A 24,234-nucleotide genomic window follows, 5' to 3' on the forward strand; every position below is an offset into this window, starting at 1 on the left:
AAAGAAAAAAGGTGTCCTCATCATTAGTAACAAGCCAAACCTGCTAGCTGAAAACATTAACCTCCAACCAGACATCGGGTGCGTATACCCCCTCCTAAATCACAAACGGAACACATTTCTGGTCCTCGAATGGCGACCCCCGGCGCCAATACAGTCTAGCGTCCACAGCCCCATCTGACATCTTCCCTCGCACGCAGCCACCACACAGTGATTGCCCTGCTGCCTATGCGAGCACGTCAAAATTCACCTCCAGCCTCTGATGTCCCAGATGGCTCCCACAGCAGTAGACGCGCCGGGCACCCGGGGCCCTCGGAACTTCCGTCACCCACCCGGGCGCCCGGCACCCCTTGTAGACTCTGAGTCCTCGGGAGGGACACGGACCACCAGAAAGAAGACTGACTCCCTTACCCAGGTCAAGGTGTCCACTCCGTGGGAGCGCAGTGTCTCCTCCGCAGGACACAAAGTGCGTTCCACAAGGCGCAGTCTCCCCTCTGTGGGATAGAGGGTCTGGGTCCCCCTCCTCGGAGCACAGAGCTCCGAGGGCACAAGCTTCCCTCCCTGTGACGCATTCTCACCTCTGCGAAGCACTTGGTGCCCCCCCCCTCCTCTAGGCGCAGTCTCCCCTCTAACACATGGTCCCTTCTGCAGGGCACAAAGTCCCCATCCCTTGGTGCAGCTCCCCCTACTCGGAGCACAAGGTTTCCACTCTTCCGGCTTAACCTCCCTTCTGTTGGGCACAGGTCCTCTCTGCAGGACACTGGGTCCCCTCTCCGAGCTCAGCCTCCCCTCTGTCAAGCACATGGTCCCTTCTGCAGGGCACCGGGTCCCCATCCCCAGATGCTGTTTCAGAGTGACACAAGGTGTCTCCTCTCCCGGTGCAACCTTCTTTCTGCTGGGCACAGGTCTAGAATACAGAGTCCCCATCCCCGGGCGCAGCTTTCCCTCTGCAGGGCACAGGGTTCCCCTGCCAGGGCACAGCCTCCCCTCTGTTGGGCAAAGGTCCCCTCCCGGGGTACAGGATGCCCTCCCCGGAGCACAGGTTTCCATCACCCGGCACATGACTCCCCTCCCCGGGCTCAGTCTCCTCTCTGATAGGCACAGGTGCCCTCCCTGAGTACAGGGTCCCCTCCGCGGGCACTGTCTCCAGTCCGAGAGGCGAACTCTCGGGCTCACCGCGGCGCAGCGCATCCCACGCGGACGCGGCGCCTCCAGGAGCGGACAAGCCGTCCTGGGCGCAGCCTCCTCCCGCAGCGCAGCGCAGAGCGTCCAGGAGGACCGCGGCCCGCCCTCAGCGCGCCGCCCGGGATGCGCCAGCAACCGCGCAGCCGGCCGCGGGCCCCGGCCGGGGTCTATAGGGTCTGGGGGTCTGTGGTCAGGTCCGCGGCCGCCGGCGCTGCGCGGCCTCAGCCACCTGCCCCGCGCTTACATAAACGCAGCCGCCCGCGTCCCCCGTCGCCTTACCCCAGGTCACGCTGCGCCCGTGGGCTGCCGACGTCTGGCTCCGAGAGCTGCGGCGGGCTCGGCCGGCCCCGCGGCCCCGGCCAGGAGCCCCTAGCCGCCGCCTCAGCCTCAGCCACCTCAGCTTCAGCCGCTGCCTCAGCCTCTGCTTCAGCCTCGGCGCCGGCGGCTCCGCCCCCTCTGCTCGCCCCGCCCCAGCCGCCGCAGCCGCGCGCGCGCGCTTGCAGGGGGTGGAGCCAGCGCCCGACGCGGACGTGCGCGCGCCCGCGCCTCCTGCCCCGAACAGCTGTCCCCAATTCGCTAGCGGCGTTTACCGCGTAGGCTAACGGTTAGAACCAAAACAGGTTTTGTGTCGCTAGGGAGACTCGATGGGGAAGGGAGCCTCGGACAAACACTGAGAAGATCGACGGGGGCGGGATTCTCGAACTCGCACAGAGGAGACCCGAACGGGTGGGAGCCTCGGATGGGAGCTTCGGGGACTGACTGGTGGGACCAAGGACACTGGAGATTCTGGAAGCTGGGAACTGGGCAGGGAGCCTTCAGAGAGGAGGCACTGAAGTGCGACTGTGACTGCCCGCTTGAAGACTCCGTTCACCTTGTGCGTGATACCTCTTAATCCCGCGGGAATCATCCCCTGGGCCTTCCTCCAGTTTTGAGAGATGGCCCTGGACACACCCACCTCCGTAGACGTTGAAAATAAGCAGTGAGAGGACCAGGGACGAGATTTTGTGAAGCAGTGTGTCTAGTGTTGGTCACTAATGGTAGTCGCTTCTTTAACCTTGATCCCGGGATCAAGTTCAGGAGGCTCTTGCCACCTCTTAGGCGTTACCAGGCATCTCGTTTACACTTGCTCTGTTTCCTCATTTCTTTAAAAGTAAACAGGACTAGTAAAAGATGAACGCAGGTAAAGTGCTGCGTCGATCACCCAGGATGGGGGTCAGCATTTTATATGGCCTTGTAGCTGACGATCTCACCCTGGGGTGCTATGCCACGAGGGGCCTGACGAGATCCAGAATCTGAAGGGATAAACTGACCACAGGAGTAGCGTTGCAGCTAGTCTACGTCTGCTTCCATCACTTGGCGTGACAGAAAGACCTTGTCCCTTGGACCAGCCCTCCAGTCAGTTCTTCAGTCTGCCTAAAGGCTGGGAGCCAGGCAGGTTCTTACAGGTGTTATTTGTTGGCAAGTAAGTAGAAATCGTCGCTCTTAGAAGGCCTCCAAGGGCTTGGACCTTAACTGTGGGTGATCTCTCTCCCGTAGGCTATGTGTTACCCGCTGTTAGTTGCTTCTCAACAGCTGTGGTCTGCCCACAAGAGAGCAAGTTCCAGCATACAGGACCTTTCCAGCCACTGTACACATCACCTGTTTTCCTGTGACTCATTGACTAAATTGAAAACGCTGTCATGATACAAGTAGAAGAGACAGAGATGTGGACAAAGGAAGTATGTTCATCGGGCGCCCATCACTTTGATGCACCTTTGGTTCGTCATGGACTGTTACAGCCGAAACAGAGCTATGCCAGGCTCATCCAGGACTGGCTAGCCTGGCCTTCCTCATCTGCTGTATACACTGCCAAAAATCTACCTTGAAGTAAGGATGACAGGACACGTAAAAACAGAGGCAAGAAAATGGCATTCTGACAACCTCTCAGGTGTCTGGTGGTACCATGTGCATGGGAGGGTCAATGATTAGGAAGACATCTCCGCTTTCATAGTCGAGAAGTGGAACACATCAAGATGCCAGACAATAGCATACCTGGGAGACGCTTCCATGCAAGGAGCATGTATGTCAGGCAAACCCACTATGCCACATACCTGTGAGACTGGACAGACTGTTCACCTCCCATCTAAGGGAGAGATGCGTGCCCACCTGATAACCTGGTCCATCACTGATGACCAGAAAGACATGACGGTGAAGTCTTAGGAACTGTAATGGATCCAAATGTGAGTTACGGGATCCCAGAAATATAGTCTATTAAAAGAAATAGGTGGCCTATGGCATTTGAGCTGCTCCTTTAGCAAGAGTGAAGATGGGGATGGTCACGCCCAAGATGGAGGAAAGAATTAGGAATTCTTTCCCTAGAAATTTGGAGTACTTCTGCCAATGTTCCTGTGGAGTTACCCTGATTGGCCCCCTTGGATCTTACACCAGGAGGTAAAATATATTAAGTGATGAAGCCACAGGTTACAGACACAGATCAGTAACCTGCTTTTGTGTACTTCACAACTAAAGAAATAATTTTACAATTAGTATTATAAATACACAATAGGCCTATGTGGTCTACAAGGCTTAAAATATTCACCATCTGGCCCCTTATAATTTAAAAAAAAAAAATGAGTCAAGTAAGATCCACCTTTTGGAGCCTGGAATTAGATCAGTCACCATCAACGTGTGTGTGGGCTTCTAGGGAAGAAAGCAAGTAAAAGGCAGCACCAGGAATGATGGTTAATGGGTACCAGCTTTAGTGCCACAAGGGGTCCCAGGTTAGATGCAGAGAGCTTAGGCCAGGTGGAACTACAAAGAGTTGTCTTACGTCTGTAAGACTGAGAGGGGTGGGTTGACTGCCGCGGCCTGAGGGGGAGAAGGATCAGAACTTAAAATAGGGACTGCCGGTTGGTGCTGGAGGAGATGGTGGTGCGTGTCTCAGCAGGGAGAGGATAGAGGTCCTTTCAGCTGTTGAGTGTGCAAGTCTGTGAGATGCTCAGATAACAGTATTGGAAAGGTAGGCAGCCGCACAGGAGGACAGAATCAGAATGAGGACATCCATTTAAGACCCGAGAGCGTAGAAGAGGTCACCACCCCCCTAACGGGAGTGGGGAGAGGAGAAAAGAGAAGCTAGTACAAAGAAGGACCCCAGAGATGGCAGCCGGTAGACGAAAAGATGAAAACCCGTTGGGTTTGAAAACAGGAGGTTATAGTGACCTGGAAGATTCAGCAGTGTATTGGGGGCACTGTTAACTACAAAGAGCAAAACTTCAAATCCCTTGCCCCATTTTCTTAAGTTTTATTTTTGTGGCTCTGGAGATCAAACCCTGGGACCCATGGAGTGTTCTACCACTGAATCAGACTCGGACTTCAAAACCTAAGAAGAGTGACAAAGCATAGAGTAACTTCACTAATAAGTCCAAAATTATTGCAGAACCAGAGCAAAGCACTGAGCAAACCAAACTCCAGAGGAAGTAACAATGTCATATTCAAATTACATTTTCCTCCAAAAGCAGAACTTTATGTTTACATGTTTACACTTACTGATCACATCAAAACATGGGGCAGCGTTGTCTCATAATCTCAGGAGCTGCAGGAAAAGATCTTGAAAAGCCAACTTTGGTGGATCAGGCCTTTAATCGTAGCACTAAGTAGGCTGAGGCAGGAGGATCACAGCAAGGCTGAGGATAGCGTGGGCTATCTCAAAAAGGTGGGGTTGCGGGGAAGGGATAAAAGGCTTCAAATAAAACCAGAGTTGTTTCTGTTTGGAGAACTACAGAGAGCTTCCTTAGTCTGAAGGAGGCTATATTAGGGTTCCGCTAAAGCAGTGCTTCTCAACCTGTGGGTCACAACACTGAGCGACCCTTTCACGGGGGTTACCGGAAGAACGTCGGAAAACACAGACATTTACATTACATAATCCATTATGCAATGATTCATAACGGTAGCAAATTACAGTCATGAAGTAGCAACAAAAATAATTTTATGATTTGGAGTCTAAAAGCATGAGGAAGGTTGAGAACCACTGCTGTACTGGAACTGGAATAGAATGAATATCTATTACTGTCTGAGTTGGCTTTGTGTTGCTATGATAAATGCCATGACTGAAAGCAACTTAGAAAAGGGGTTTATTTCAGCTTATACTTCAGGTAGACAGTCCATCACTAAGGGAAGCCAGAGCAGGAACTGAAGCAGAAACCATGGCGGGATGCTGCTTACTGGCTTGCTCCGTGCTTCTGGTTTGTATCCAACCCAGGACCCCCTGCCTAGGGATGGTACCTAGTGGGCTGGGACCTCCTGCACTAATCAGCAATCATGATAGTGCCCCACAGCAGGGTCACAGGTCAGTGGGGTTGTGGCAATTCTTCTATTGAGATCCCCTCTCTCCAAGGAAGTCTAGGTTGTATTAAGTTGAACAAAAACAAACCAAGACAGTAGCAAAGGCAAATTCATTAGATTAACTTACACACTATATGCTGGGCAGCTCAACAGTGGCTGGTCACACACCGGAGAGGCTGAGAACCTGCTAGATGTTTATTCCATAGGCTGTGTGCCTCAGAGGTCTCAGTTTGGCACTGAAGGCCTCAAGGGTTCCTGGTCTTCAGCCCACTTGGGAAGGCAGAAGAAGCTGGGTTCTGATTAAAAAAAAAAAAAAAAAAAAAGCAAAGGACAGCAATAGCAACATCCCGAGGAGCAAAGGCAGCGAGGCAAAAAGCAATAGCCTTTCCCTCTGACCTCCTTATATCAGGGCACTAGAAGGTGCCCACACTTGAGAAAGATCTCCCCTCCTCAGATCCTTCCAAAGAAACGTCCTCACAAATCCACTCAGAGGCATATCTCTCAGTTGATTCTAGTCCAAGGTGACAACCAAGATGAACCATTGCAAAAGCTGTCTATGAAAACCCCTGAAACAAACTCAAAATGCCATGAATCCTCTGAATGGGACACATAATAGGAATGTTATTCTTCCCACCACTGTCTGGTCAACCCAGCAGGAAGACATAGATTGAAATGGGTAAAGGAAGAAATGGGCATGGCTACACATCCATAAGCTTTAATCTACAGGTAAATCAATAAGACAAGATTGCAGAGTTTAAAGTTGGCATATGTTGCCTAAAAATGATTTTCTATGAATCAGCATCAAATATGAAATTGAAGGTTAAATTTTAGGGGGATGGAGCAATGGCTCAGTGGCTAAGTGCACCTGTTTCTCTCGCAGAGGACCCAGATTTGAGTTTGCACCCACATGGTGGATTACAAACGTCTCTAACTCCAGTTCCAGGGAATCTCATGCCTTCTCTGGATCTTCAGAGACACCAAGCGTGCATGCGATGAGCAGACACGCATACAGACAGAACACACACAAAATAAAATTAGTAAAGCTAATTTTAAAAGTTTAGATTACTCTGTGCCTGTCTCTGTGTGTATATGAATGCAGCACCTGTATCAGGAAGTTGTGAGTGACCCAGGTGGATGCTGGGAACCAAACTCTAGTCCTCTGCAAAAGAAGCAATTGCTTTTATCCACTGAGCCATCTTTCCTTCCCCACCAGATGTATGTTCCAACATATGTACATTATACATATAAATAGTCTAGAAAAACATTCACTTTGTAGTAATTACACAAAAGTATGAGTTGAGAATAAACTTAAGCAGTAGATGATCTTTGAGAACTAAATGCATAGCCACACCTTGTGTTAATGGCTAATAAGATGTCAGTATCAGAGTCACTGGCATCCTTCTAAATATTCTACCATGGGTTCCATGCAGTTTGCCTGATTCTAACATATGTAATAGCCAAGGCACTTCTAAAGAAGAAAATAAGGCAAAGGATTTGTACTTCCGCTAAAAAGGTGTACTGGTCAGTTATAGTAAAGGCCTTTGTGTGGAAGTGGACATCGTGACCCACAAAATAAGCGCATACATAGGTTGATATATGCCAAGATGTTGGAGGCCAGAGGTGAAAGGTTGACCAATAAGTCATGCTAGGACACTTGTCCACTTGAGAGAAAATGGAATTAGAAACAAACTTTATACTTTGAATAAGGATTGGTTCCAGCTGAGATCTAATTTTGCATTTCTCTATTACTGATGAGGTTGGACATCTTCAAAGTGTCTATTTTTATCCTTTATCCATTTTTATTAACCTGTTGTGTTTTTTTATATTTATAGGCTTTTTAAAAAACATTCCTGTCTGAGTAAGACATACTGCTCTGCAAAACAAAGGAGCCACAGCAAGGGAGCTGTGTTGCCAAACAGTAAAACCAACCCAATAGACACCACAAATGTAGTGTATATAGAAAATACAGTCTGTGTGGGTCTTGTATATTCTTATTGAGACATAATATACAGAGTAATATATATGTGCTGATATATTAGTCTGAAGGGCACACACCTGTACAGACTGGTATTTGCAAACATGACCACCTCCACCCCCACCCCCACCAGGATCCAGTGTGTACTTCCCAGCACCCCTGCCTCTGTGTCCTCAACATAACCTTGTCCTGATTCCACCCCATGGGGTAGTGATGGCCTTTCTAGCCTAATGTGGGGGAAACCACACAACAGATGCTCTTCTGTGCCTTGCTTCTTGCACTTAACTCTGTGTGAGAGCAAATTTGCCTGATGTGTCAACACCCGTTGGCTACCACGTAGCCACCACATTAAGCTTCCCCAAGCTATCCACCTGCTACGGATGAGGCTGCCCCTGCAGCATGTCTCGTGCTTCTGTCACTCCCATCCATGCGTCCGGACACACATTCACGGCTCCATCTCTGCATCCCAGCAGGCAGGAACCCTCTGCTCTCACAGGCAGCGCCAATTTCCCACATCTTTTCTACTAGAAAACAAAACAAAAAATCAGCAGACTTCTGGCCACTTTTTGTTGCATCATGACCTGCCCCATGGTCTAGTGCACTTACTTCTGACAGCCATAGGGCTGAGCAGGATGATACCCTGACTTTCCGTGTGTGCACACTTTTTGGTGAAGAGCTACAAGGTTGTTGTAGTTGTTGTGGTTTTATTGTTTTTCTTATTCCATTCTTTGTCTATCTGGACACAGAATCTTTGCCAGTTCTGTGTGTTATAAATATGTTAACCCCCCCCAATACCCCCCCACTCATACCTCTCCCTCTCCCCCTCCCCCCTCCTTCTCCCTCTCCCTCTATCTGGCTTGCTTTTTCATAATGTTTGTTTGTTTGTTTGTTTGTTGAGACAGGGTTTCTCTGTGTAGCCTTGGCTGTCCTAGACTCACTTTGTAGACCAGGCTGGCCTCGAACTCACAATAATCTCCCTTCCTCTGCCTCCCAGGTGCTGGGATTACAGGTGTGCACCACCACCACCCAGCTTGCTTTTTCATAATCTTAATAGCCTCTGATAAACAGGAGTTCTTAAGATCAGTGTGACCCAGTAGATCTGCATTATTCCTTGTGGTTAGTGTCTTCTGTGTCTTGTCTAGGAAATTGCAGCTACCTCAGTGGTCCTGGAGATGTGCTACTATTAGCTTTTGATGTGTCCTTACCGTAGTCACTTTATAGCGATAATCCACCTGCAACTTTTTCTCTGCTCTATGTAAGGCAGAAGCTGGGATTCAGCCTGTTTCTTTTTAGTGTCCAGTTAGCCCATCTTTTATTTTCCTGGTACATTCTTACTAAATCAAGCACCCATACGTGGTGGCTGCAACCGCCTCCCCTCTGCACCAGGGCTACTTTCCTGGGCGTGGTCACCTGTCTGCCCCTGCACCCATATTTGCTTCTTTAAACACTGAAGCTCATAGTAAATGCTTTGACTACAGAGTCTTAATCCTGTCATGTTATTTTTTAAGATGTTTTCTTGGCTGTTTAGCTGTTGTTGGTATTTTATATTTCCCGAGGACTCTGCCTGTTTTGAGACGGAGCCTAACTGTATATTCCTGGTTGGCCTGGAAGTCGCTCCAGTCGGGGCTGGCTTTGAATTTGTAGCAGTCTCCGCCCTCCCCCTACTGCTGGGATCACATTTCCAACTAGCCCCATGGTTCTTGTGTTGTTCTGCTTTTAATGATCTCATCAGGTTCCTCAAAAGGCCTGCTAGAAGATTTGTTAGAATCACACTGACATCACCAGGCCTGATGGACAAGCCTGTAATTCCAGATGCTTAGGAGACTGAGGCAGCCACTCAGAAGACAGAGGCAAGTGGATCGCTGTGAGTTCAAGGCCAGTCTGGTCTACAAAATGAGTTCTAGGACAGCCAGGGCTACACAGAGAAACCCTGTCTCAAGAACAATAATAAGAAAGAAAGAGAAAAAGAAAGAAAGAGGGAGAAAGGAAGGAAGGAAGGAAGAGCCAGGCATGGTGGCGCATACCTTTAATCCCAGAATTTAGGAGGCAGAGGTAGGTGGATTTCTGTAGGTTCGAGGCCAACCAGGTCTATAAAGTAAGTCCAGGACAACCAAGTCTGCACAGAGAAACCTTGTCGCAGAAAAACTTTTTTAAAAAAAATACAAAGGTTTAAATTAAATATTACAGGGCTGGAATGATGGCTCAGCCTTGGAGAGCACTGGCTGCTCTTACGGAGGACCCAAGGTCCATCCTTAGCACCCACATGGTGGCTCACAACCTTCTAACTGTAGTCTCAGAGGCTCTGATATACCGCTGTAGAACCTAGGGCATGCTTGAGGCTCTATGGTCAACCTCTAGTGCTGCCAAAAAAATTTTTTTTAAATCACTGTTATGTGTCACTATTTTTATATTTATTTATTTATTTTGTGTATATGAGTGATCTATCTGCATGTACACCTGCAGGCCAGAAGAGGGTATCAGATCCCAATATAGATGGTTGTGAGCCACCATATAGTAGCCAGGAATTGAACTCAGGTCCTCTCGAAGAGTAGGCAGTGCTTTTAACTAGTGAGCCATTTCTCCAGCCCCTATGTGTCATACTTTAAGAATAAATATCCTCACACTGTTAAATGTACCAATTCATGTTTATCTTCTTTTTTTTTCAAGGCAGGGGTTTCTCTGTGTAGCCCTGGCTGTCCTGGAACTCGATCTGTAGACCAGTCTGTCCGCAAACTCACAGAGAGCTGCCTGCCTCTGTCTCGTGGGTGCTGGGATTAAAGGCTTGTTTATCTCTGCATTTATTTAAATATTCTTCAGTTACTTTCATAAATTTCTGTGGAGATATTTTACACATATAAGAAATAAAAGATAAGCCAGGTGTGGTGACACAGATCTTTAATCCTGGCACTGGGAAGGCAGAGGCAGGAGGATCTCTGTGAGTTCCAGGACAGCCTTGTCTACAAAGTGAATTCCAGGACAGCCAGGACAGTTATACAGAGAAACCCTGTCTCAGAGAGAGAGAGAGAGAGAGAGAGACAGAGACAGAGACAGAGAGACAGAGAGAGAAAGAGACATAGAGACAGACAGAAACAGAGACAGAGATGATGACCTATTTTCAGAAGTGCCTTGAGTCTGCTTAGGTCCACCTATTAAAGTCCAACATTTATTTCATTTCAGGAATAAGCCAACTTCTATCCAGCCCTGGCGATATCCCAGAATTCCATTCAGGAACTCTCTCTTGACTACCTGCCCCTCCCGCCCCCCAGAGTCTGGCTTTCATGGGCTACTGTGGAGGCATGAAAGTGATGGAGAAGCCTTGGAGAAACAACTGGACCCCCTGTGGCCTGGCCGCCAAGCACGGCCTGCTCACTTGCTGTATCCTGATGATGCTGTGGCTGGACCTAGGAGACGAGGCTGTGAAGCCTCACTTTCTATGAGGTCACTGCAGGTAGCTCCAACTGTAATGAAAAGAGGTCACTCCCTGGACACGAGTCCTTCCTCAGGTTTCAGATTTCTCATCAAAGAAGTTACAATTTTGTCAAAGGAAAATGATCTGCTTTAAATAAAGTACATAAAAATGAAATCTAAATAATCCAGACGTCTAAATGAAAGTCATTCTTTCTACCTGAGCTGGGTCCCAGAGGCCTTTCCTACCTGCAGTGGGATGTGGCAGTCAGTGTTTAAAAGACTTGGATCTAAGGGGGGAAGTACCCCCACTTGCCCAGTGCTGAGCACCATGGGAACATTACTAACAGAACTTTGACAAGACTATGCAGGGGAGGGTCCCACTGGAGCTGCTGCCACATCACAGGTGGGAGTGAGGGAGAGTCCCCCCCCCCCCCCAGATTCCCCATGGCAAGGAGAAGACAGCCTGGCCTGCCTGGGAGAGCGTTTGAAGAACCACAGCATGTGCAGGCCCACCCAGGATCAGGGCCAGCCTTCCTCTGGCTTGCTGGTTCCAGGGCCACATTCCAGAGAGCTGAGAGCATTTACAGTCTGTGCATATCTGTTTGAGTCCCATACATACATCAGCCCACCTATTTTTTGCTTTCAAGAATTCCACTTCTATTTTTGGTGGAATATAAAATCTTTGACTACTTCCCAAAATGGAAAAGCAGATTTCCTTCCTTGACTGTCTGGTGATATCTTCGTTACATTTGGTCTGTGCTGACAGGGAGCTCTGGGCACCCCTCCCTAGCTCCCAAGTGGCAGCTGCCTGGGTACACCACACAGATGGCTTTCTCAAGCCCTTCTTGCCAGTTTCCCATAGGTGGCTCTCAATAAGGGTGTCAGGTGTGCCTGCCACTCCTCAGAGCACTCCAAGGCAGCCCCTCTGTGAGGATCCTGGCCTCTGGTCCCAGCACTCACCAGCTACTGGCTGGATAGGTGGGTGTAGTAGAAAAAGGATGAGAAGGAGGAGGGGTAGAGGGGGGAAGGGAGAAGGGGGAAAGGGGTACCACCTTCCTTGTATAGACTGCAGGGTGTGAGGTAGACACTGGCTGGGAGAGGAAGGGGTTCTTGTCATGAAGTTAATAAGGACTTGAGCAAGATTCGTGTGTGTGTGTGTGTGTGTGTGTGTGTGTGTGTGTGTGTGTGTATGTGTGTGTGTGAGGCAGGGGTGCCCCAGGTCAGACACCATCCCCTTGGGGCTGGAAATGAGAGGGAGCTGGGAAGGAATATGTGGCTTAAATCTCTGCCGGGCTGCTACGTGAGGAAGTGCCTGGCAGCACGGCAGTCCCCTGTTCTGCGAGCCCTGTGCTGTGAGCCCCGTGAGGAGCTCTGTTCCTAGAGAGTAGCAGAGCTCCAAGCTGTAGCCATTGTCTCTCCTCAGCCAGCGCCTCCATCCAATCCTGTTTCCTAGCAATATCCCAGCCCTGTCCACCCCTTGCCACACCCTCTTTTCTCTGATCACGAATTCATTTTATTAATATGCAATTTACACACAGTTAAACTCAGGAGTCTAAAGTCAGGTGGGTAGTGCCTTGCAAAATATAAACTAAAGTCAGAAGCCCAGCCTAGAGCTGGAGCAGCTGTTACCCTAGAAAACTCCATTCAAGTCAGGCCTCCAGCCAAGGGAAACCATCCTTCGGATTTCTCACAGCCATCGCTCTGTTCCCGGCCTCCTCCCATTCTGTCCCATCGATCTGTTTCTCTTCATGGCCATACCGCGCTGCCTTGAGTCCCATATCCTCACACAGGTGAAACTGCTAAGCCTTCCCATCTCATTAGCTCTTATTCCATTGGGCAATGTCTACAGTGGGTTCTGCTGGGAGTTTTACTAGGACAACTGGACCTGTAGCCTTCTCAGGAAGACTGGACTCGACACTGCTGAGTCTTCCACTGCATGATCCTGGTAGATTTCTGCCTTAGTCTGTTCATGTTAGAGAGAGAGAGAGAGAGAGAGAGAGAGAGAGAGAGAGAGAGAGAGAGAGAGAGAGAGAGTGTGTGTGTGTGTGTGTCGCGGGAAGGGTCCCTTATTCTCATAGATTTTCCCATACTTACTTCCCTAAGAGGTTTTTTTTCCCCCTCAGAAATGCATACTGAACTTTATAGCTTGTTTTCTTCTTCCTTCAGAATGATGTCAGGATGTTTCTGCTTTGTTCTATTAAAATACTGAGTCAAGCTGAGTGAAATTCAAATGTTAAGCCATCCTTGCATTTCAGGAGTAAGTCAACTTGGAACAAGGCCAGGAGAGAGGCCAGAATTCCCGTCAGGATCCTTCTCTGCTTGGCCGCCCACCCAGGGCCTCGCTTTCTAGGTTACTGTGGATACGTACAAGTAGACAAGTGACCCATAGATAGAAGTGACCTCCTAGAAGGAACCTGGAGGCCTAAGGTCACAGTGACTTCAGACTCGGGGTCTAGTGACTGCCTGTCTCCTGGCTCACTGACAGATTTCCTGCTGTGCCCCTCTGAGGTAGAAGGGAGCTGTGTGGCTCTCTGTGGTCCCTTGGATAGAGACACTAACCCAGTCATCCAGCTCCATCCCAAAGTTCAAATCTCTTCCCAGACACTGTACTTCTAATTTTACCACCGTGGGGAGTAAGATTGTAGCATATGAATGTTGGGGGAATATGGACATAAATACCACTGCGTTCCCAATGACTTACATTGCATATTTATTCATTTATTTATTTATTTATTTATTATTTTGCTATATTTGTCAGTTTTCAGGATGCAATACAGTACCAACTCAGTGTGGCACAGAGGGACAGTTTGACCATTTCCTTCAGTTTTATAGGAGAAAAGCAACAGAGTGAAGCTAAAAAAGCCACTGAAACACACACACACACACACACACACATGAATCCTGGCCATGACTCATGGGGGTTACTCTGTGAGAGCCTCAGAGACAGCCAGGGAGTCATGACAAAGGCTGCAGAGGGTACCAATCTTTGATGCTCTGCATATCTTTTAGTTAAGTCTAGCCTGGGTATCTTATGTTGGTATGAAAAGTTACATTCTTAAAATTTGTTCCTAGTTGTGTCTTGCTAGCAGATAGAAAAGCAATAGCAATTGATTTTGGGTTTTTTTTTTTTTTGTTTGTTTGGTTGGTTGGTTGGTTGAACCCCTGACCTTCCAGCCTCCATCCCCCAAGGGCTGGGATGACAAGCCTATGCCACCACGCCCAACTTGACCTTCTATGCTTCAGTTTTGCTATGTTTGCTCACTTTTCTGGTCCTGGAGAAACTGCAGTGCTTTTTTTTTTTTTTTAAAGGCCTTTTCTGCATCAGCATCCATAATCCTGTTGTCTGTGAGTTAAAATGGACTCGCTTCTTCTTCATCGCCAGTGTGATTGCTTGCTTATTTCCTAGCTTGATTACTCTGGCTGTGACCTGTGCTACAGGGTCACAAAGCCGATGACAGAGTTAATGGGAGAATGGCCCAGACCTCCCAGGAAGTCACAAAAGCCATAGCAGTTTAAGATGTGGGGCCCCAGAGCAGTAGAAGGGGCCTGCTTCCCACAGCCCACTAGAAAAGTGTTCTGTTCTAGAACTTTGAGCATCAGCCAGATAAGGAACGACTGCTTCAGGATGTTCCATGTCAGTCTCTGAATACGGACATGCGAGGACATCCTCCTGTTGACAGCTCATTTCAACATCTCTTTTGTCTCTTCTCGTTACATTTCCCTTTTGCTCTTTGCCCTAGATTTCTATGAGTGCCACATTTGTCATATTTGTTACAATTACTCTGCCACTGAGCGACGTCCCCAGTACTAATATTTTAAATTGCATTTTTTTTTTTTTTTGCTAATGACGTAAGAACATAAAGATGAGGCCACGCATGTGAGACAGAGTTGGGGTGGGGTGGGAAGAGTTGGTGGAGATGGGTGGGAAATACTGTAAGCACAGTAGTTGTGCAGAAAAGAAATAATCTTTGAAAAGAACACAAGGACTGTGTTGCCTTGGAGCTCACTATGTAGACCAGGCTAGCCTCAAACTCTCACGGAGCTTGGCCTGTGATCTGCTCCCCAGTGCTGGTATTAAAAGCCTGGTTACTTATGTATGGTTTTCTTCACTGTTCAGAGGTTTCTCCCTCCTGCACGTGGACCATTATTTTCTCTGAGTCACGGTGACAGCACTGTTCCCTATATCCAGGTAAGGCAGCCACTTCCTTCCAGCATTGATATAATCCCAGGTGTGAGGGGAGCATCTCCTCACGAAGGCCCAGAGCACACCCCTACGGGCTCAAAGACCAGAGTCTCCCCAGAGATGTGCAACATCCCCTTTGTCCTAGAGAGATGCCAGGATCCTTGGCCTGTTTCTTTTCTATCCCAGGCCTATGTGTCCCCTCCTGTTCTGGCCCAAGGCCAAGGGCATCTGCGGAAGAACTGTTGGGGCTTGGCACCCCCTGCAGACTTTGTCATGGCTTTCTGGCTGTCTCTGAGGCTCTCACAGAGTAATCCTCATGAGTCATGGCCAAGATTCCTATGTGTGATGCTCAGTGGCCTTTTAGCTTCTCTCTGCTGCTTTTCTTCTATGGAACTGAAGGAGACCTTTGGTCCTGTCCCTCTGTCTCCCTCTGGTAGTTGGTACTGGGCCACACCCAGCTTCTCCTTGTGAGTGGATAAAATTCCCAGGCAAGGCCAGGACTGATGTTTTGCCTCCTTACTGCTTTGTCTAGTAGCTTGTGGCATTGTTTGCGCGCACAATGAGCTTACCTTCCTTCTGTGTGGAACAGCCAAGTCACTTCCAAAACAGGGTTTTGAAAAACAAAAAAAACAAAAACAAAAACAAAAAAAACAGGAGCCACTTCTCCCCCCTGGCTTTCAGGGAGGAGGGGAGGGGCAGGCTTTAGTCTGAAAATTACAGCTCGGTGCCTTAATATGCCCTAAAAATACCTCCCATTTGCATCTCCTGCCAGCCAAAGACTTTTTAACTTGAGGATTCCTGGGGCAGCGGCGGCACTCACCGCTGCTGGGGGCTCCTTCTCTTTCTCCTCCAACTCCAAGCCACCTTCCAGGAAGAGAGGAAACCGGAAAGTGCAGGAAGCGAGATTAATGCTGACAAATGGAGCATTCTCTGCCCTGCATGTCAGCTCTTGGGTTTTGTCTTCCTTTCTATAATAAAGAAAGGGTTTCATGGTTCCCCCCCCTCCCCACCTCATGGCTTATTTGAGATTCCGGTTATTTAAGGAGCCAGAGATGGAAGCCAGATGACTCAGCCCCGCAATGGGGAGGGATTTCCTTAAAAGACCTCTCAGTTTGTGGGAGCGTGGACCAGCATGACTGTTCACAACTTGCTCCTCACGCCTGGAGCTGCCGCTCAGACACCAGACCACGTGGTAAAGAGCTCAGTCTAAAAATACTGTGCTTGCCCATCACAGCAGCTTCTGTTCACCAGAACGGACAGAAGCCACAGCTTGCCTCCGTCTGCTGGAGGGAGCCCAGGGCTCTCTGAGCATCTGGGTGCAGTGCCCGCTACACCTGGCTGCACAGCCTCTGAGCACGCTGCTAAGCGTGATGCTGTCCAGGTCTGTCCCTGCGGCTTGTCACCTGCTGCCAGACCAACCCACTGTCTTATGTCTCTGGCATAGTTGTCAGACGGGCTCTTCAGTCCTTTGGGACCTGTGCACCCTGCAGACAGACTGAGCTTTCCAGGCTGTGCTTTCTGTCCCTGGTCTATAAGGACTCTGGACACTGCTGGGGGAATCACCTTCCGCATTCAGGGAAGACAGTCTCATGGGCAGTCCTGAAAGTGGACGCAAGGATGCCAGGATCAGAGAGGAAATTCCCCTGCCCAACCTTCACAGCCACTAAACTGATGGTCATCACAGATTTGGCCCCTGTGATGCTCCCCTCAGGCTGGCCAGTTACAGGCTGCCCGGTTATGCATAGATAGGCTCCAGGACAAAATGCCTAAGTAACCCTTCTTTCTGATTGGAAGCCTGCACTAATATGTGCACAGAAGCCACTGGACATGATGTTCAAGCCTTGTGGCCTGTGGCCTCCCTGCCAGTGCAGCCTTTGCCTTCAGGAGAGAGCCCTGTTCGGATAAGAGTTAAGGAGGTGTCTTTCACCCCGTCCGGGCAGCCAGTCACTTCACCTCAGGTTTCAGACTCTCCCCAGCTCTCAGCCGCTGACACTCCAAGGCTCCGGGGTCAGAGTTCACTCTGCCACCCTACAACAGCTCTGTGTCCTATGGTACCACTACTGAGACTGCACGGACAGCGTGCCTCTGAGTGGCTTCTCGCAGAGACCCTCTTGGTCTTCCTCAAAAGGCCATGTAGCTGGGCACAGAATCCTTGGGTCACACCTGCATCCCTCATGGCCCCTGTATGTAGGAGTATGGAGCCCCTGTGTCCCAGGAAGCACCTAAGGTTGGCCTATCCCTGCATGGCTACCTGTGATCCCTTCAGGAGTCACTTGCCAGTCCCCGTCTCTCAGCAATGGCCTTCCTTCACTGTCTCATGCTAGGTCTCGAAAGCCATCGTCATATATTTTAACTCTTTTTGGTTATTTCTGGTCATTTCAAAAGGAGTAACAATGAGCCTCGCTACTCTGTCAGGCTTGTCAGGGAAGCCTCTTGCTCTGGTCATCTCATTTCCATATTCTCTATGGAAGAGCAATCTTGTGGGGCCCCAACGTCTCTGAAGACAGAGGCTGCGGGTTGACTAGTTTCCTCTGTGAGTGAGACATACCTATTAATGCAGAGCACAGCCTTGATGTGCTCACCGTGGACCCAACAGCTCCTGGGCCGTGGCTCGCTGGGCTCTGCACTAATCCTCCGGAGGGAGCTTCATACCCAGATGTCTTAGCTTCCAGCTAAGGTGATGTCTACCTTACTGCAGCCCCGCTTAATCTCCCATCAAAGCCGCCTGAAGACAGAAGAAAGGGATGAGCACTCTTGGCAAGGCACTAGGCATATGTATGTTTGTTTGTGGAGTGAATGATTTAATGGGTTGACTGGACCCCAGGCCCCGACCTGTTTCTACAGAGTTTCAATCTCCTTGCTGCAGAATTCAATGCTGTGGTGCTGCACACAACAGAGTTTTGCAGGGCTCTGATCCAATGCCCACTCTTCACACCCACCTGGCATGCTTACCTAGCGCCCCTCCTTGGCTCCTTGTCCCTGTCAGAGACCAGCCCAGGCACACCTTGTATCCCCTCCCCCCTAGCCAACCTACACTGTAGAGTTGCTGCCTAGGCTACTTTCAGTGAGGGGCAGGTAGGATGTCATCACCTGAGACAGGCTGCCCTGAGATTACCTCATCCCTGCAGCTGTCAGCTGATCCCTTTTAGTATCTGCCTGGAAATGAACTCGGCAGACCACAAGGTCTGCATCTGGCCCCAGAAAACCAAAAGAGAAAAGTCCCAGGGATAAGTTTCTACCCAGGCCGTTCTCTGCAATCCCAATAAAGCTGTGCAAGTGGCAGCTAGTCACCAGGCTGGATTTCAGCTGGAGTCCACCTCTGCTCCCCTCCTGTCTTTCAAGCTTTTAAGAATGCCAGGAGGGACTCTATACATTTTGGTGGTGGTGGTGGGGGGTATTATGTTTGTTGCTTGTTTGGATATAAAGATTTTAATTTTCTGAATGTCATTGTTGAATCAAACACTGACCAGTGTAGAAGAAACAGTGACAAGTGTCCCCTCCCCCAAGATTTCCTCCATTCTAACCCCTCCCCCGAGAGCTCAGAAGCACAACCAAGCTGCAAGAGAGTCACTGCTCACTCTCTCCAAAAGCAAAGACAGTCACACCCACTCCTCACCTCATTTCCAACTCATGATGCACTCACTCAGGAAGTGAGCACCAGTATGGCTGGCAAAAGACTGTAGCCCCACCTCCAGGATGGCTGATGGGAACCAAGTACGCTCCTGCCCTTGTAGACCACGTGGAAACTTAAGGAAGAAGAGTGATGGGAAGATGGAAGTGGGCCACTCCTCTGATAAGCAGAAATGGGCACAGGAGTCTGATGGTGGCCACGGTGCTATTGGGGCACTGTGCAGAGGGCATCAGATGCTCTGGAGCTGGAGTTACAAACAGTTGTGAGCCTGATATGGGGGCTAGGAACGGACCTTGGGTCCTCTGGAAGAACAGAAAGTACTCTTAACCACTGTGCCATCTTTCCATCTTGAAAGATTTGAAATCCATGTCTGTCTCAGCCAAGGCTATATGCTTGCTTCGAAGGCCCTGGGCATGGCTGTGTCTGGAAGCTCCTGGGCAAGCTCTGTCTGTGTAATGTTGAAGTTGTTTAAAGCTTTGGTCCATTACCACCCCAGGCTGCAGAGCCAAGAGGGCATCTGAAGGACATCTGTGCACTTAGTACTCTCTGGGGACCTTCGGGTTCCTTCTAAGCCTTTCCTTTCTCGCACCAGTGCCTTCGCACTCATTTCCAGACTAGGAGGAGCAGGCAGTGGCCAGCCCAAGGCTCACCCACAGCTCAGGCTGCTGCTCAAGGGCTAGGCCTCAGAGAACAGTATTATCCAAGGGTAAATGGTGTGTGCTGTTGTCTCTGAGTGGTGTCTGACTTAGCCTAATTGGACCTAATGACTTGGAGAACTTATAAAATACTAACTCTTGTTATATGCAATTAATCACACAGCTTCTTGGAGATCAGGCTACAGCCCACATAATGACAACTGAATCACAGTCACTCTGCCAGAAGCTACAGTAAGCACCCCGTGTGGCTTCCCTCATCCAACCCTCAAAATTGCTCCCAGAAGTCGGCGATATGGCAGTTGCACTTACAAGTGAGAAAGTTATCAGAGAGAGGTCATGAAGCCATGGACGGTTGGGTCAGGGCCAGCCTCACTCCTGTGGTACCAGCAGGCACACACAAACCCCAGCCAGGCCATTCTTCACACACCAAAGCAAGGCTGGTCTCCCTGAATCCTGACTTCGGAAAGTCATTTACATGCCCCCCACCTGCTGTGGGGTTTCCCACAGACGAGTACCCTGCCTTTTACAGAGCACAGGAAAGCAAGCACAGAGGTGTGGACATGTAGGGACGCTGCATCCTGACCACCATTAGCTCTGAGGACAAAGTCACAAATCACAAGGGAAAAGAAACTAACAAGTCAACAAGATAGAGTGACAATAGGGGCTTGGGTCGGGGTGGGGCAATATTTGCAGCAAGTGTGGGAAACAAAGTGTTAATGCTGACTAGTTTTGCTAGCAGTCAAGTGACCAATACTGCAAAGAAACATATTTTTAAAAAAACAAACAGGGGAACAAATGCTAAAGACTATCGTTCCCAGGGGACAGCTGGGGACATTGGCGGAGGTCTTGTCACTTGTTTGTTCCTGCGACTGAGAATTTACCCTGAGACTGTAGCCTGACATGCACCCCCCCCCCAAATATGTTTGCAGGGCTGTTTACACATCATTTTATAACAGCCAAAGTCTGAAGACCTAAAGCAGCCAGCACTAAAGTATTACTTAAGAATGGCCACGTGTTCCAACCAGGGCGTTCTGTGCAGCTAGGCAAGAGACTCTGGAGACCGACACTTACCGACTCACAAACTCCTAATAGCATGAAGGCTGTATGAAGCACGCACAGTGTGAGGTGCCATCTGCTAGGTGAGTGTGCAACACACAGCCCAGGATGCCTGCTTGGGGCCCCTCCTGAACGCAGATACGTGTACTGTTACGTGTGTGGTGGGGGTAAGGTCACTTTCTTTTTGCTCACCAGTTTTATTCTCCCATAATATCTAAAGCCTATGCCAAGAGGGATGAAAACAATTTCTGCAGTAGGAGCAGAATCACAGCCCACATCCTTGCTCAGCCACTAGGACAGCTGACCGTGCGGAGTCCTGCCCCATCGCTCCTCATGGCTCTGCTGACTCGGGTCTGAGCTGGTCACTTAACCTCTCGGAGCACTTGCCATGTATTCAGACATCCATCCCAGGACAGAGTGTTCTGTGACCACGGTGGCAGGTTGGAATGAGAGCTCTGGCACAGGCACCCCTGTCCTGATCCCAGGATGGACAAAAAACATGGTACGTCTTAGCCGCACTTGACCAGAGCTGTGTACATCCATGGCTGCCGGGAAAGCAGCTGTAATGACATGGTGTTTGGAATAAAAATCATGCCAAATCCCCGTGTCCGGGAATAACACTTCCCAGGCAGCTCTGGCCACAGAACAGAAGCGGCGCTCAGCGTTGTTTTAGGACGGAGGAAAGAAAGGCAACCCCAATTTACTGGGTGTGTTAGGGGAGGGTGTTAAAAGAAATAAACACAAAAATGTGCCATAGCTGGAGCCCAGAAGAATACGGCCGCTGCGGCAGGGGGGGGGGGGAGGGGGGGGCGGGCAGGAGCCCAGGCACTTGAGGCTCAGTCGTTTTCGCCCACTAGTGACTGGTGCTCCCCTCTGTTGCAGCCTGCTACCAAGGGCAAAGAAAGGAGCTATGAGCCTGGAACCAGTAGCTCTCCTACACGAGGCCTGCTGGCTGATCCCTGGTCACAGCCCTCAGCTGGCTCAGGGAGAACAGGCCTTCCTGACCTTGGGGCACTGTGAACTTTAACAGTGCTCCACAGATTTAGCATTCGAGGAGCTGTGGTAGCTTCCAGAACAGAGTGGTTCGCTTTGAACCTGGCAATGCCACAAAGTCTAAGTTCACCCAGTGGCTCCCAAAGCCTTAAACTGCCACACACATGAGGGCATAAGGTATTTTTGGATCCATAAACCTAACATTTGTCAGCTATTTCTTCCTTCCCATGAGCATATATAGATGGTATTGTTTTTATGAGCACACTGAGGAACTTGAAAGAAATTGAGGGAATTAAACCTCTGACTCTCCATGGTGGAGCTGGGCACTCCGCCCACTGAAGGTCAACCAGGGAATGCTTTAGCAGGTGTTGATGACAGCGGGAGTTGGTGCGAGCTTCAACACCTCTCAGCTGTGGAAGCTCAAGCAACCGGCTAGTCAAAATGGATTTGCAAACTTGGTGCACCTCTTTAATCCCAGCACTCAGGGAGGCAGAGGCAGGCAGATCACTGTGAGTTCGAGGCCAGCCTGGTCTACAAAGTGAGTCCAGGACAGCCAAGGCTACACAGAGAAAGCCTGTCTTTAAAAAACCAAAAAAAAAAAAAAAAAAAAAAAAACCAAAAAAAAGAATATTTTTACTTTGCCAAAGAGAGTTTATGGCAACATTGTATACCTCTCAATGGCTTTATTATTTTATTTTAAAGAAAACTTCCTGTTTTCTTCCAATGTGTTTTTTATTCTTTTAAACTTTTTGATCTCTGTGCAAGTTTGTTCTGACCACATTCATTTTCCTAAGTTCTTTTGTAATCGAATACTGTATTTTCTGTTTGTACCAAAATGAAGTGAAAATTACCTCGACCAAGAAGCCCATAGACTAATGTCCACCAGATGGCCTGGCGCCTCCGCTCTCAGCAGAGCACACCCAAGTCCTGCCCACTTGGCCATGCCGAGGCCTCAGAATGGATTCTGGGGGTGGGATGGGCAGACCTCATGCCCTCTGCGTCTGGAAATGGAGAGGTTTTTCACAGGAAGAAGATAATGGCCCTTCACTCAACGTGACTGTCAACTTGAAGGACATTTGGTGGAAAATTCTGAGAGAGAGACAGAGAGAGAGAGAGAGAGAGAGAGAGAGAGAGAGAGAGAGAGAGAGAGAGAGAAGGATTTGGGATTGAGAGATGATGCTGTTGGTACAACGTTTGTCCTGCAAGCACAAGGACAGGGAGTCTGACCCCCAGAACCCACATGGCCAAGCCAGGCACGGCTGTGAGCACTTGTGATCCCAGTTGTGCAGAGCCAGAAACAGGTGATCCCTGGGTCTCATTGGCCATGTTCCAGGCCAGTGCAACACCCGAGGAACGCGATGCCGGAGCCTGCCCTCAACTTTCACGTGCACTTGTATGTACCTACACCTGCCCTGTACACGCACGAACACACCACACATACACACACATACACACTGGCAAATTCAGCTTGCAAGCATGACCATCACCCTGCTAGGTGATCATTTCCACCCAACGTACTTTCTGCATGGTGGACCCCAAATAAGCTGTCAAAACTGCAGCTCCTGAGGGTGGGACTCTCCTTGCTAAGGACTTCTAGCAAACCTGCGGTCACCTGCAGTGACGGGACTCTCTTTCAGGAGTTTACTGTCTTCAGCTAGTGAATGCCCACAGTGGAGGCTCCCTGTAATCAAAGCACTCGGGATACTGAGGCAGGAGAGTGACATGTTCCAGGCCAGCCTGGGATACATAGTAAGACCCTCCCTCTCAAAAGACAAACAACAGCAAAGAAAACAATAGTGAATGCCTGGAAGACCACAACTGGCTTTGAGGAAGCCATGCCTTCGATCTGGTGTAGCTCAAAGCCAAATCCTCCGGCTTAGGACCTGAAAAACATTCAAATTATTCTGCAGTACAATCTAACATTAACCATCCAACCTCACATTGACCTAAGAAATGTAATCTCCAGTGAAGACAAAACAAAAAACAAAAACAACAAACAAACAAACAAACAAAACCCCAAACCTCCCAAATTCTATTTTGTTATCATCCTCTGAGAATGGAATTAAGCAATCACAAAATGGAAGTGGCTTTTGGCTACATCTTCTGGCTACCAGCCCTAACCACTGTAACTTTTGTGTATATAATTTTTTAAAAAACAGCATAAAAGGGACATAAGTGCACTGGCAACATTTCCTGCACCCACCCACCACCCACTTTTTATGTGCCAAACATCTATGTTAATAACAACTTACATGATATTTAAGTTTTGAATGACTGGTTTCCATTCATTTGTGTGATACTGTGCTTGACCTTTCAGCAGGATCTTCTTGGGCAGTGCTGCCAGTGACGTGGGGATGCGGCTATTCCACGCCCTGCACAGCTCACTGCCCTTTTTGGTTCTTGCCTCACATTGTCAAGTCGACTTGAACAGCACTTAGTTACTGTCCCTTTTTAAAGTCACCCTTTTTCCCATCTACTTCCAACTCAAAACCTGTTAATTTTGTGACTTCTCTATGGTCATACACTTACCACATTTTTTTTTCTGAGATAGGGTTTCCCTGTGTAGCCTTGGCTGTCCTGGACTCACTTTGTAGACCAGGCTGGCCTGGAACTCACAGCGATCCTCCTGCCTCTGCCTCCCGAGTGCTGGGATTAAAGGCGTGCGCCACCACCGCCCGCCCAGCCCATTTATCACATTAAAAAATTTTTATTTTATTAATTTATTCATATTACATCTCAATGGTTATCCCATCCCTTGTATCCCCCCATTCCTCCCTCCCTCCCATTTTCCCCTTACTCCCCTCCCCTATGACTGTGACTGAGGGGAACC

The 24,234-nt window shown here is 49.1% G+C and overlaps 1 protein-coding gene across 1 annotated transcript in view; it reads right to left on the bottom strand.

The window, feature by feature from the left end:
• The window catches only part of Adarb1 (adenosine deaminase RNA specific B1), a 125,592-nt gene extending 124,110 nt beyond the window's left edge, over positions 1–1,482 (bottom strand). Inside the window, exon 1 of the mRNA XM_051153292.1 lies at positions 1,462–1,482. The gene's annotated coding sequence lies outside the window, so the exon portion shown is untranslated. The remainder of the gene's footprint in view (positions 1–1,461) is intronic.
• Positions 1,483–24,234: the final 22,752 nt, after the last annotated feature.

This window comes from Acomys russatus, chromosome 11 (assembly GCF_903995435.1).
Source record: "Acomys russatus chromosome 11, mAcoRus1.1, whole genome shotgun sequence".
NCBI classification, from domain to species: Eukaryota; Metazoa; Chordata; class Mammalia; order Rodentia; family Muridae; genus Acomys; species Acomys russatus.